Here is a 14,539-nt window from a genome sequence, read left to right as displayed (position 1 = left end):
ACCTGTATAAGTTATAACGTTTATGTCAAATATTGTGTCTGCTCAGTGGCATCATACATTGAGCAGCCCTGTCTGTGTGGCTTGGGTGATGTTCATGGTTATGTAATCTCCAAGCCTGACTGACTCTCTGGCCTTTCAGAGATTCTGTGAACTTCTTGCAATTTTTAAATAAATTGTAGTACCCAGATAGACGAACCTGGTAATGACATCCAAAGTAATGCTGAGTTTGGAAAAACAAGGGCTAGGTCTTAGAAGGTAGATTGGGAAGGTGTTTTTTCTTAGGCTGTGAACAGAGGAAACTCAAGAAAGCTATTCTGGAGATCTCAATAATTTCAGGTTGTCTTCTTCTCTGTCCTTCTTTTACACATCTGGTATCATATTTTATTTTTTGGCTTTTAGCCTTGATGCTTTTATATGTGTTTGTACCCCCAGACATATATGGTTCAATTTCCTTAATGAGGAAATGAGCATAAAAACAAATTTCTTTGCATCAAGATAAAAATTGTAAACAACTGTTTTTATAAGGGACCATGTTTTTTTCCCCAGTCATTATTTCTTTGCCTGACAGGGTCTATAAACTTACACTCAGTACTAACAGGGCAACAGATAAAAGCCTTCTGCCTCCATTAATGGATATTGCTTAAATGGAATTGTGTATGAAATTATTTCTCTAGCCATTTCAGATAATTCTCAACCAAATGGGGAAAAAAATTAGGGATCAGTCATGTTGTTTAGTGGTGCTCTAAACAAGATTCAGGGCCACAATTGCCATTTAAATGTCTTCCCATGTTCATTTCTAAGTCTATAAATGTAAGTTGAGTTGGTCCCCAAATGAAACTGGCCTCCCAGGGATGATACCCACTTCTTCCCAGCCTGCGTTTGGACTCAAGAATTAAAGAGAGACTATATTTATTTCAGTTTGATATACATGACCCCTGATGAATGTGTAAGGTTTTGGAAAAAAACAATTTCCCCTGACAGAAGACAGAGAATACAAATGAATTTCCTTTTATGGGAAAATGAACAAGAGACATATTAACTGCCATTATTTTTTCTGTTGTCACGTTGTGGGCTGAGTAAAAAACTTAAAAGCTTTTGCATTTGTCTTGGTTCAGCCTCCTATTGGTTATAAGGCCTGGAGCAAGTAAATTAACAAACTTGTGGCTGACTTTCTCTATGCATTAAGTAGTGCAGAAATACTGACATTTCAAGGCGGCTAAACAGTGGAAGACACCAGCAATAGAATGTAATTATAATATCTCTTCATGAAGTGGTAAGATTTTATGGTTCCAACACATTATTCTTAGGTCTGTTCCCTTCGCAGAACATTTTAATAAAGAACTTAGTGTTACGATAGATGGTACCACAAAGTTTTGAACTTATTCTTTATTTGTATCACATAAGATAGTTTTATCTCACCCTCTAACTTAAAAATAAAGGATTCTGTCTTACTCATCTTTGTATTCTGTGGCTTAACACATGTTTAGACAATAACTAATAAATATTTGTTGGGTTAATTTTTATTATAATATCCAACATGTGTTATTTTCACTTCAAATTCATCACCATTTGGCAGTAGCTTCTGAGGATTTTCTTTTAATCTCCTCCTGGTATATAAAAGTCTATAAACAAATACAGTACATATTTGAATACATTAGGGGAACATGTCATTAGATAATCTATCCTTGTGTTCACTTAATGTATTTTATAAAATTAAAAATCATCCTGCAACATTCCAAAGTTGCAAATTGGATTTTTGCACAGTAAGTTCCCCTGAAATGGGGCACTCTTGATGTTGCAAATGCATTTAACTAGAGAGATTAAAAATGGAACAAAACAAAAAGGCAAGTCTCTGAGCATAATAATAAATCTTATTTAGAATGCTGGCTCCCTTCCATCATAGATGAAGAAACATCTCCTAAATGACGTGGAAAAGGGGAAATGAAAGCAAAATAAGGAAGCCTTTTGCCTACTTGTTACAGTTGTACCCTCTCTAGCTTTTGAAATCACCATCTCAGCCTCATGCACCCTGAAAATCAGCTGCTTCAAGTTCCTCTGAGGATTTTATAAGTATAGTTTTTACACTTTAAGAGTGTATCATAAAATTATAACAATTATTTATAGTTTTTAATGTAGAGTTAAGAAAGGCTCTCCCCCAATCCTATGTCCCAAAAAAGAATGAGAGGATGAAACCTCCTAGGCATGAACCTTTATAAAATGAAGTGAAGAAGGGTTACTTGGATATTTCAGAATAAAGTAAATACTTTAATTATTTTCCTTGGTCTCAGGGCTCTGATGGGCTTAAGGCCAGCAGAGCAATCAGAGTTAACTTGGGAGTCATGGGGAGGCTAAGACACTTGGGGGTTTGTAGCATTCCCCAGGATGCGTCACTGGTTCCTCAACCAATCGTTGTCCTTCAGGGAGTGCCAACGCCACCCTAGCAACTCAGCCAGGATTCCTTTGGCTTCTGTCATATACCTGGACTTCTGTGTTCTTGATTATAAATAGTGCACAGATTGACTAACCCATATAGATCTGCTCCAGCGAATAAACTTTACTCCTAGCATCCAGGCCATTAGAACAAGGAGTTGAGGTGAGATGAATATTGATCAGTTCCTCATACTGTGTTGTATGTGTGTGAATTGACAGCCTATAGGGAAAAAAAAAACTGCTAAAACAGGTACATGAAACTTTTCCTTACAGTTCCCTTTGAGAGTGTCAGAAGTAAACAATCATGAAACAAAACCAAAAACCAAAAAAAAAAAAAAAAAAGTTCCTATGAGGAACTAGCTTACTTAGTCTTAAAGAAAAGGACTCTGAATTTTAGGATGATACTGATGCTAGTTTTATTCTCTATTAATGTGCCCACTCAGGGACACCCACCCCAGTCAAAGAGCAACAGGGCACCCAGGGGCTTCTACCAAGAACACAAGAGCTCTCCCATGTCCTAAACAACCCAACACAGTGTCACCAATCTCAACAAGGATTCACTAAGTGCCCAGTGCCTAGGCCATGGAGACACTCAAATGCAACCCTGACGTTGAATATGGCCGAAGTACCTACACAGAGACTATTCTACTACATCTGCCTGGAACCAATACTAAAATACCCTACTCAACAGTCAATATAAAACACATCTATAGGAGGAAGTTTCTTTCTCCAAGGCCACTCCAGACTACAGAAGAAGCGACTGCACTACCAGATGACCAGACATCAATGCAGAGATACTAGAAATATGAAAAAAGAAAATATGACACCATTAAAGGAATACAATAATTCTCAAGTATCAGACCCCACATAGCAGGAAAACCTTGAAATGACTGAAAAGGAATTCTGAGCAACAGTCTTAAGGAAACTCAGTGAGATACAAGAAGACTCAGATGACACAACAAAATGAGAAAAACTAGGATATGAAGGAGGAAATTTACAAAGAGATTAATACCTTAAAAAAGAATGTAGCAGAACTCCTAAAACTGAAGTATTCATTCAATGAAATTAAAAAAAAAAAAAAAAAGAAAGAAAGAAACACAACTGAGAGCTTAAGCAGAAGGCTAGAGCAAGCAGAAGAAAGAATTTCTTATCCTGGAGACAGTCCTTTCAAAATAACTCAGGCAGACAAAAAGAAAAGAAAAAAGAATCAAGGAGACATATCCAAACTTGAGGAAGACTGTAATATCAGCCAGCAGTCCTGGTCTTAGTGCTGAAAACAATAACCAGATAAGACCCTGAGTTGTCACTCATTGCGGAGGAATTGTTCATAAGTACTCTTTTGTAGAGGCATGAACATTTCTTAAACAACCACCATTCTCCTCTTACTTCATTTCCAACAGAATTCTAATTTTGTTTAGATGACCACTTTTATAGGACCATGGGCTGAAATGAAGCCAAAGAGGTAGCTTGGGACCAGATCATGCTTGTAAGCCACTTAAAATTTTTGTATTACATTCTAAATTCACTAAAATATAAGCTCCATAAGGTCATGGATTTTTGTCACTGCTGAATCTCCAGAACAGTGCCTCACATATAATAGATGCTTAATATTTGTTAAATAAGTGAAAGTGTAATGGAAGGGCTTTGTACAGGGGAGTGATGTGATCTTCTGTAGAGCGTAGCATGGAAGTAGGGAAGTTAGAAAGCTATTACAGAAGTCCAGGGGAGAAATTATGGGGATTTAAACTGGGTGGCTGTGGTAGAGGTAGAGAGAAATGACCAGATTCATATCAAATTTTGAAGAGGTAGGGAAAGATTTTGCTAACATGGACAATAAGAGAAGTAGAGAAGACAAGAATAACAACAAAACAGTGACTGAGCAATGTTTAATTCAAAACCACAAGGCTGGGTAGTAAAGCTTTAAATAGTCACTAGAATTTCACTTTAAAAAAAAATTTTTTTTTTAATTGTGGTAAAATATACATAAAATTTACCATTTTAACCATTTTTAAAGTATATAATTCAATGGCATTAAGTATATTTACAATGTTGTATAACCATCACCACTATTTCCAGGACTTTCTAAAAAACAGACTATTTTTTAGAGCAGCTTTAGGTTCACAGCAAAATTGAGCAGAAAGTAGAGTTCCAAAATATCCCTTACCCCTACACACCCAAAACTCTCCCACTTAGAACTTTTTCACCATCCCAAACAGAAACTCTGTACCCATTAAGTAATAACTCCCCATCACACCCCCTCCCCAACCTCTGGTAACTTCTATTCTACTTTCTGTCTCTATGAATTTGCCTATTCTAAATGCCTCACGTAATGGAATCACAATTTTTGTTCTACTGTGTCTGGCTTATTGCACTTATCATGTTTTTAAAGTTTATCCATGTTGTCGCATGTATCAGAATTTCATTTCTTTTTATAGCTGAATAATATTCCGTTGTATGGAATATTACCACATTGGTTATCCATTTGTCTGTTCATGGACACTTCAGTTGTTTCTACCTTTCGGCTATTGTGAATAATGCTGCTAAGAACATTGGTGTACAGCTATCTCTTAGAATCCCTGCTTTCAATTCTTTTGGATCTATACCTAGGAATTAAATTATTGGATCATGTGATAATTCTATGTTTAACTTTTTGAGGAACCACCAAAGTATTTTCCACAATAGCTGCATCATTTTACATTTCCACCAGCAATGTACAGGAGTTCCAATTTCTCCACATCCTCACCAATACTTTTTATAATTTGTTTATTTGATAACAGACATCCCAAATGCATATGAAGTGGTATCTCATTGTGGTTTTGGTTTGCATTTCCCTAAATGCTAGTGAAGTTCTGCATATTTTTATATGCTTATTGACCATTTGTATATCTTTTTTGGAGAAATGTATATTCAAGGCCTTTGCCCATTTTTAAATTGGGTTGCTTTTTGTTAAGTTGTAGAAGTTCTTTACATATTCTGGATATTAATCCCTTTTCAGATATATTATTTGCAGATATCTTCTCCCATTCTGTGGCTTGTCTTTTCACTCTCTTAGTAGTGTGCTTTGATGCACAAAAATTTTATAAAATTTTCATAGAAGTCCAATTTATCTATTTTTTCTTTTGTTGCTTGTGCTTGTGGTGTGAAGTCTTTTCTTTTTCTTTTTTGACAAAATATACCTTTACTTCTACGGATATAGGTCCTTCCCCCCTACCTTCTGGAAGAAATACATTTTCAGGTCATGGACTATAAAGTGGCATACAGTGCAAAGACAGAAACAAAGAAGTTTTTTTTTTTTTTTTCCTTTTTGTCTTTTTTCGTGACCGGCAACGGATCGCAACCCTCAGTGTCGCGCCCATACCGGACCGGGACCGGCAACGGGATCACAACCCCCGGTGTTGCGCCCGCACCTCGCTCAGCCAGTGAGCGGCTGGTCTGTACATGGGATCCGAACCCTCGGCGGGAGCGCCGCCGCGCTCCCAAGCAGCGCACTGTAGCAGTGCGCCACCGGGCCAGCCCAGAAACAAAGAAGTTTGCAAATCATTTATATTTCAAGCTGTTGAGACAATATTTTTGAGAGCTGAGGTTACCTCTAGCTGTGAAACCAGAGCCAGCTATTAGGCAGCCACAATGCTACAGTAATTGAATACATGACCTGTATTAGTCTGTTTGTGTTGCTTATAACATAATACCCAGAACTGGGTGATTTATAAAGAAAACAAAATTTATTGCTTACCATTTCTGAGACTGAGAAGTCCAAAGTCCATCTAGTGGTGGTGACAGTCACCCAGGGGTCTCACATTGCAAGATGGTGTAAGCAGGGAGAGCAAGGCAGACTCTCCTCTTCTTTTAAAATCCTCAAACCACGCCCCTGACTACTATTTTTAATCCACTCATTACTTCATGGTCCTACAATCCAATCACCCCTTCAGGGCTCCACCTTTCGATTACCATAATAGGACTTCCCACCCTCTTAACAGTCACAGTGGGGGCTAAGTTTCTAATACATAAAACTTGGGAGACAATTCAAGCTTCAGTGAGTTTTGGGGGGACATAATTCACTACATGACCATTTCTCTTTTAGCATATTCTTTCTTCTTCTCTTCTGGAAGCTGTGGTCTTCTATTAGTCTGATTATCTGTCATCTTACTGAAGCTGCATCTAGAACAGTCATGTCATCTGATGTTCCTCTGATCGTTGTATCTATATTTGAAATGCCATACATAGAATCATTTCTTTTGTGTGTGTGTGTGTGTCCTTTTTTTTTTGTGACTGGTAAGGGGATCGCAACCCTTGGCTTGGTGTCGCCCGCACCACGCTCAGCCAGTGAGCACACCGGCCATCCCTATAGGATCCGAACCCGCGGCGGGAGTGCCGCTGCGCTCCCAGTGCCGCACTCTCCTGAGTGAGCCACGGGGTCGGCCCCATAGAATCATTTCTGAGCAGTTGTCCCTTTTGGAGAACAGCATTTTCACTCATAGAGCACTCTTTTTAACCTGCCAACTACATGAATTTCTTCATTTTGAGGGGTTAGAGGAGGTCTTTCTAAATCCAGAAAATCTAGTGGTCTTTCACTTAGTGTAAATACACGAGGTGGTGTTTTTAGTGTCAGAGGTTTAAGGGCTGTTGCCTGAATAAGGTCAAGATCTGCTGGTCTTGAAAATGGAATGTCATTATTTCCTGCTACAACCATCCTCTCTGAAACCTGCTTTATCATACTACCTTTTGGTACTCCTTAGAATCATTGTTCCAGGTCAGCATTTAGTGGTGCTGTTAATTTTTCTCAGATCCTCATTTGTTGACTAATACCTTCAGTGTGATCCATTTCATACTGAATTTGACAAACTTCTGCCATCTCAGCAGCAGTGCGAGAAGAAAATGCTGCCCCACTCATGCCCTGGGTCCACTAGAGGGTCCTCGGAGAGAGCCGCTGCCTGACGGCTCTCTGTATGCTCAGCTGGGCATTCTCAGAGACTGTTGGCTGAGTGCACTGAGGCTCCTGGGCAAAGCACCAATAGAGTGACCCCGCATCCAGCTGTGAGAATGGGGTGACATCTAAGTAAATAATGCCTAATCCAAGGAGATTTATCCCTGTGTTTTCTAAAAGTTCTGTAGTTTTAGCTCTTACCCTTAGGTTTTCTAACCATTTTGAATTTTTGTACATGGTGTGGGGCAGTGTTCCAACTTCATTCTTTTGCATGTGGTTGTCCAGTTTTCCCAGCACAATTTGTGGAAAAGATTTCTTTTCCTCACTGAATTGTTTTGGTGCCCTTTGTCAACTGAACACAAATGTAAGGGTTTATTTCTATATTCTTAATTCTAGTCCATTGATCTACATGCCTAAACTTATGACACACTGTCTTAATTACTGTTGGTTTATAGTAAATTTCAAAATTGTAAAGTATGTAAGGGTTTATTTCTATATTCTTAATTCTAGTCCATTGATCTACATGCCTAAACTTATGCCACACTGTCTTAATTACTGTTGGTTTATAGTAAATTTCAAAATTGTAAAGTGTGAGTCCAACTTTTTTCGTTTTCAAGGTTGTTTTGTCTATTCTGAGGTCCTTAAATGTTCATATGAATTTTAGGGTCAACTTGTCAATTTTTGCAAAGAAGCAAGCTTGGGTTTTGATAAGGATTGTGTTAAATTTGTAGATCAATTTGGGGAGTATTGCCATCTTAACAATAGTATTTTTTCAACCCATGAACATGGGATGTCTTTCCATTTATTTAGGTTGTCTTAATTTCTTTCAACATCTTGTAGTTTTCAGAGTCTAGGTTTTGCACTGCTTTGTTAATTTTGTTTATATTTTATCCTTTTTGATACTATTATAAATGGAGCTGTTTTCTTCATTACATTTTCAGTTTATTACTACTGTACAAAAATAAAATTGATTTTTGTTATGTTGACCTTATATTCTGCAACTCTGCTGAGCTCATTTTATTAGTTTGAATAGTTTTTCAGTTAATTCCTTAGAATTTTCTATATATAAGTTCTCATCAGCAAAAGCACAGCATCTTTACCCTTTCAAACCTACACAGAGTGCCTTAGGAAACCAAGCCTTTAGGCTGTAAACACTCAGATATAAAGGGCTAGGTTCCTGTAGTCCTTGACAAACTCAGCTTATAAGTATTATAAAGCCTGCTGATGACTCATAAAGGTTTTTCAATGGCAGAAGAGCCTGAAAGTTCAGCCAAAAGGATATGAACTATAAAAGTATAAAACTGTCCAGGATTTCAACAATGCCTGTGTAAAAGTTTAATGGGCTACCACTTGTACATTTTCATTTCCTTCTCATGACATTTATGAAAGACAGTGAGAAACAGAGTGTATGATATAGTAGTTGAAAGCACTAGGAATTTGGATTCAGAAAGAGGAAGCAATCAACCAAATCCAGAGTATGGGACATTCTACTGAACAAATAACCTAGTTTACCCACAAAATCAATGCCAGAAAAAAACATACGTGTATTTGGGAGGTTGGGGGCAGAAGAGGTGACTGTTAAAGAATATCGTAAACTTAATAACAACCAAATGCAATGTGTAAAACTTTGGATACCGATTTGAATAAACAGTAAAAAAAAAGAAAAAAAACCCTTTAAACAACTGAAATTTTAGATATTAAGAAACAATGTCAATTTTATTAGGTATGCTAATGCCACGGTGGTTACATTTTTTAAAATTCCTCACTCAAGGATGTGTAATGAAGTATTTATGAATGAAATGATACCTGATATTTGCTTTAAAATATTTTTGAAAAATGGGGAGGTATAGATGAAACAATTTTGTTAACAGTTGAAACTGAATCATGGGTACATGGGGCTTCACTACACTACTTACTCTCTCTATTTGTAGATGCTTGAAATGTTCCATAAGATAAAATTTTAAATAATAATAAAATTTAGAAAAGAAGATAGAAAAACAAACAAAAAAACACCTGGGTCTGAGTCCTGGCTCTGCCACTTTCTAGCTAGGTTACCTTGGGCAAACTAATATCTATAAAATGGGGATAATAAGGCTGCCGAGTGTAAAGCACTTAACATGATGTAGGCTGCACAGTAAAGTGCAATAAATGTTAGCTAATATTGTTATTGTGAAAGGAATTTTTAAAATTAAAAGAATGACAGATTTGATTGTACAATCATTTAAAAATATCTGTGTCAAAATATTAGTCATTGGGCCGACCCCATGGCGCACTCAGGAGAGTGCGGCGCTGGTAGCGCAGCGACGCTCCTGCCGCGGGTTCAGATCCTATATAGGAATGGCCAGTGCACTCACTGGCTGAGCACGGTGCGGGCGACACCACACCAAGGGTTGCGATCCCCTTACCAGTCACGAAAAAGACAAAAAAAAAAATTAGTCATTAATTGCAATATTATTTGTAACTGAAAACACTGAAAACAGCATGTACATTTATTGGGGACTAGTTAAATAAGTTATGTATATCTTTACAGTAGAATTTCATGCATCTATAAAAATAATCATGTTTCTAGGTCAGGATCTATCACCTCTATTACTTAGAATCATTTTGGAAGAATTATCTAATGCAAATAGAAAACAAAGAAATTAGAAGCAGGCAGGTCCAAGTGCAGTGGTGTTTAGAACTAATTGGTCACAACCAGTTACTGATTTCTTTGTTCCTTCTCCACTCCCACTGCTTAACTTGACTCATTAAAAAAATTTTTTTTAATAAAAAACAAATTAGAGGTAAAAATTGGAAAGAAATTTACTTACATACTCAAAAAAATTCAAGAGAATAAACTGAAAAACATAAATAAAAACAGAATTCAAGATATGGTAGCTACTTACAAAACTAATATAACACAAATCAATATCTCTCAAATATACAAATACATCCAATTACAAGATATTTTGGGAAAGACCCTATTTTCGACTGCAAAAAATAAAATAAATAAATAAATAGATAGATAGATAAATAAATAAATAAAGGCAAACTTCCTGGAAAAATGCTTAGCAAGAAATGAGCAAGATTTATAAGAAGAGCATAAAAAATATAAAGGTATCCTCAACTCTTAGGAAGATTCAATACTACAAAGAGGTCAATTTTCCCTAAATTTGAGATATAAATTTAATGTGATCCAAATAAAAATACCAGCAGGATTTTTGATAATTTGACAAGCTGATTCTAAAGATATAGACAAAATAAAAAAGCAAGAATATTCAGGAAAAACTGAATGAAAAAATGAAAGCAATAATGGAAAGACCAATCCTGTCCTATTAAAACACATTATAAAGCTCTATTAATTAAATGTGTGATAGTGATTATATTAGTCTGTTTCTATTGCTTATAAAAGAAACACCTAAAACTGAGAAATTTGTAAAAAAAAAAAAAAAAAAAAAGAAATTTATTGCTTACAGTTCAGAGGCCAGGAAGTCCAAAGTCCAGGGAACACTTCAGCTACACAGGGTATCACATTGTAAGAAAGGTAAAAGCAAGAGAGAGAGCTAACTCCTAACTCTTTCTCTTTTTAAAGCCCTCAGAACCATGCCCATGACTACCATTAATCCATTTACTCGGTCATGGTCTTCCCAATCAAATAACCTCTTCAAGGCCCCACCTTTCAATTACCATAATAGGATTCCCCACCCTCTTAACACTGTCACAGTGGGGATTAATTTTTTTTTTTTTTTTTTTGGGGGGGGGGCATTCAATCCACAGTACTTGTGAAGTATAGGTATACATGTTAATGAACCAGAATCAAAAACCTAGAAATAAACCCAAAAACATGTAGGAAGGGAATAAATTTATTGTCCACATATCCACACAAAAGGAAATACTAAAGGATGTTCTTTAGGCAGAAGGGAAAAAAATCCCAGATCAAAGGAACAAAACTTTGCGTAGATTTGCCTAGTAGAGTCAGATATCCCTCACGCTTGCCTTTCATCCTTTCAAAGCTCAAAAAATAAGACTTGCAGATTATAGAATATGCATGCTCTCTCTCATGGCTACCCATTTGAATATGCTATTCATTGGGTCTGAAATGCTGTTTCCTACCTTCCCTATCTGCCAAACTAATATTCAAGCTTCAAAAAAGTTCTGGAGTCATTCTTCTGTGAAGTATTCTTTCTTTGAGAAGTAATGGATTATGTGCAATGCCTCCTAAATGTTGACTTTCCTCTCATCTCTTGCATCTCCACTTTGTTCTTCATCTTTTGTTTGTTCTTTACACCACTGCCAGAGGAATATTGCTAAAATATAGATCGATCATGTCTCCCTCCTGCTCAAAAATATTTGATGCCTCCTACATGTGTGTCTATAAAATAAAGTATGAACTTCTTGGGACATAGTGGGCATTCAAGGCCTTCTACGATTCATCTCCAACCTTGTCTGACCTCAGATCTACCATGTATTCCTTTATACTCTGTACTAAAGCCACTCAAGCCCTCACCATTCACCCACACAGCTCTGGGCCTTTGTTCATTCAGAATCTTCAGCCTGATATGCCCTCCCCACCCCTCTTCTCTGCCCATTAAGATCTTTCAAAGCCCTGCTCTCAATGAAGCTTCATCTAAAATTCCATTAAGAATTCCTGAGCTGGCATAATTATTTCATTATGGTTGGTATTATTAGTTGTTTATATCTGTCTCTGCCATTAGTCTACAATATTCTTGAAGTCAGGGCCATGAGTTACTAATTTTTTTTCATCCTCCTAGCCTTAATACATTACTTACCACATGGTAATAAATATTTAAAAACAAAAATAAATAATTTTTTACATAGAATAAAATAAAAGTGCCTGACACATGGTAAGCATTTAACAAATATGAATTCATTCTAGTGGTAATAATGGATGCTCAATAAACATGTTGTGTAAAATGGCAAAGCAAGTTGTGCTGACATATTTGTCAGCTAAATTCTTTTAGAATTAATACTGGTTGGAAACTATTAGTAAAGAATTTCACAGGCTTCCTGTCAAGATGGTGGAACAGACGGTCCCCAGCGTCACTATCTCCCACAAATCAACCAATTTACAACTATTAAAAAACGACAGCCAAGCTGGGGCCGCTGGAGCTCAGGGGAAGAGGAGAGACCTACAGAGTTCATGAAGGCAGGAGAAGCCACGATGAGAGAAAGAAAGGATCGCTCCCACCATTTCTAGTCTTGGCCACTTTAAGCCTGGAGCTGATGAGCACATGGAGCAAGAGCTGGCAAAAGCCACGGCTGTGCCCTTTGTATGAAGTTGCTTGGAGGTGGGAGGAGAGAACAGGGCCTTGGCCTCCAGGCCAGCAAGACCACTAACAGGGTTCCTGTGGACCCACATAGGAGCAAGGAGCCACAGACAATAGAAAAAAAGAACCACTCAGAGGCCAGTGAGTCATCACAAGGGACCGGTGCACAGCCTGTCCTATGGGAAGTGTTTGAAGTGCGGGCAGTGGGGGAGACGGGTCCACCGGGGGAGTATTGGGACACAGCACGGACAGCTGACCTGCCCTCCCATCAGCACATGACCACTCACTGGAGACTGCTTGGGAATATAGAACTGCAAGGGGTGCCATTTGCTGAAAAGACTTAGGCCCAGAGCAGAGTTCCCATGCAACCTAGGTGTACCAGACCTCACGAGTCCCCGAAGTACATAAAAGGTCAACCATTAAAATCTCAGCTGCACAAAAAGCCTTCCCTAGAGAATCAGAGCAATGAAACAATTTAGCTTAGCTCAACTACAGGGCTCAAGTGTTGGTCCCCACAGGACACTCCTCCCTTTTAGAAGTAAGCAAAGGACAACAAATTAGTTCCAGTGCAGAGTTTAAGTGGTGGTAACAGCATAATCCAACACAGGACTGAAAGAAAAAACAAAATATCCACAGATCGGAGACAAAGTTTGATATTAACTAGTAAAGGTCTAACACCACCAAAGAACACCTATAAAACCTAGAAGGACCGGAAGCCCCTGGGCTCCTGAGCTAGAGAAGGGGGAGGGCCAAGGGCCTCAGCCATGACCCGCCAACATCTGCAACCAGCCAAGCGATGACCCCCAAGCCACTGCAGAAAGGGCCATGGGTCCTGAGCTGGGGTGGTGCAAGGGCTGAGGGCCTCAGCCACATTCCCCCTGACATCTGCAACCAGCCCAGTGACAACCCAGCCACTGCTGGAAGACCCCTAGTCTCCCCTGCCAGAATGGGGGGGGGCTACAGGCTTGGATCACTCTCCCCTTACTTCCCCCTCTTCCCACCCTATTTTCCCTCACCCCTTCCTTCTCCTTCTTCCCCTCAACTGCTCCACAACAACATCTTAGTATGAGGCATGAAGCTGGGGGAAGCTGAACCCAGCCACGACTAGTCAAGCTGCCATCACCACCCTGGGCCCCACTGGGATCCTGAGGCATGGAGCTAGGGGAAGCCGAACCCAGCCACAACTAGGCAAGCTGCCACCACTGCCTTGGGCCCGACTGGAATCCTGAGGCATGGAGTTGGGGGAAGTTGAACCCAGCCACAATTAGGCAAGCTGCCACTACCGCCCTGGGCCCCACTGGAATCCTGAGGCATGAAGTTGGGGGAAGCCGAACCCAGCCACAAGCAGGTAAAGAGCACACCAAAACCACAATTTTCACATGGGTAGCCCTCCATAGCCAACACAATTGCCATGACTGCTGCAAAAGCAGCTAGCCTCTATAACCGTAGTCACAGTCACCATGTGGATGACGTGCCAGACTTTCAACTTCACTGACACAAGGAGAGGCACCAGGGGAGACCCTCCCCTGCAAAAAAAGAAGTCCTCTCTCTCCACAAAGCACACTCCAGAGTTATAGAAGAAGCACCTGATTTGCGATAATAGGGGAAGACTTGATCACACCTGTCTCAGTACTGGACAGATCATCTAGGCAACAAACCAACAGAGGAACAGTTAATCTATCAGATGGAGAGAACAAATCTATGGTTATTAGAAGAGGCAGGGGGAAGAAAAGCGGGGAGGAGAAATGGGGGAGGGGGGGCAATTGGAGAGATTGGATAAGGGACATAAAGAATAAGTATGATTTGTAATGATGAATATGCTAATAAAAAATTTTAAAATTGTTTTAAAAATTTCAATTTCCTCTTTTGGTAACAGCAAAAGTTTAGGTTGTAGAACCTCAGAAAGGGCCTTAAGATA

The 14,539-nt window shown here is 38.8% G+C and overlaps 1 pseudogene; it reads right to left on the bottom strand.

The window, feature by feature from the left end:
- Positions 1-6,019: 6,019 nt before the first annotated feature.
- On the bottom strand, positions 6,020-7,568 carry LOC103600574 (annotated as a pseudogene).
- Positions 7,569-14,539: the final 6,971 nt, after the last annotated feature.

The sequence above is a fragment of the Galeopterus variegatus genome, unplaced genomic scaffold, assembly GCF_000696425.1.
Source record: "Galeopterus variegatus unplaced genomic scaffold, G_variegatus-3.0.2 Scaffold103, whole genome shotgun sequence".
Classification (NCBI taxonomy): domain Eukaryota; kingdom Metazoa; phylum Chordata; class Mammalia; order Dermoptera; family Cynocephalidae; genus Galeopterus; species Galeopterus variegatus.
This window is presented reverse-complemented; position numbering and strand designations above follow the sequence as displayed.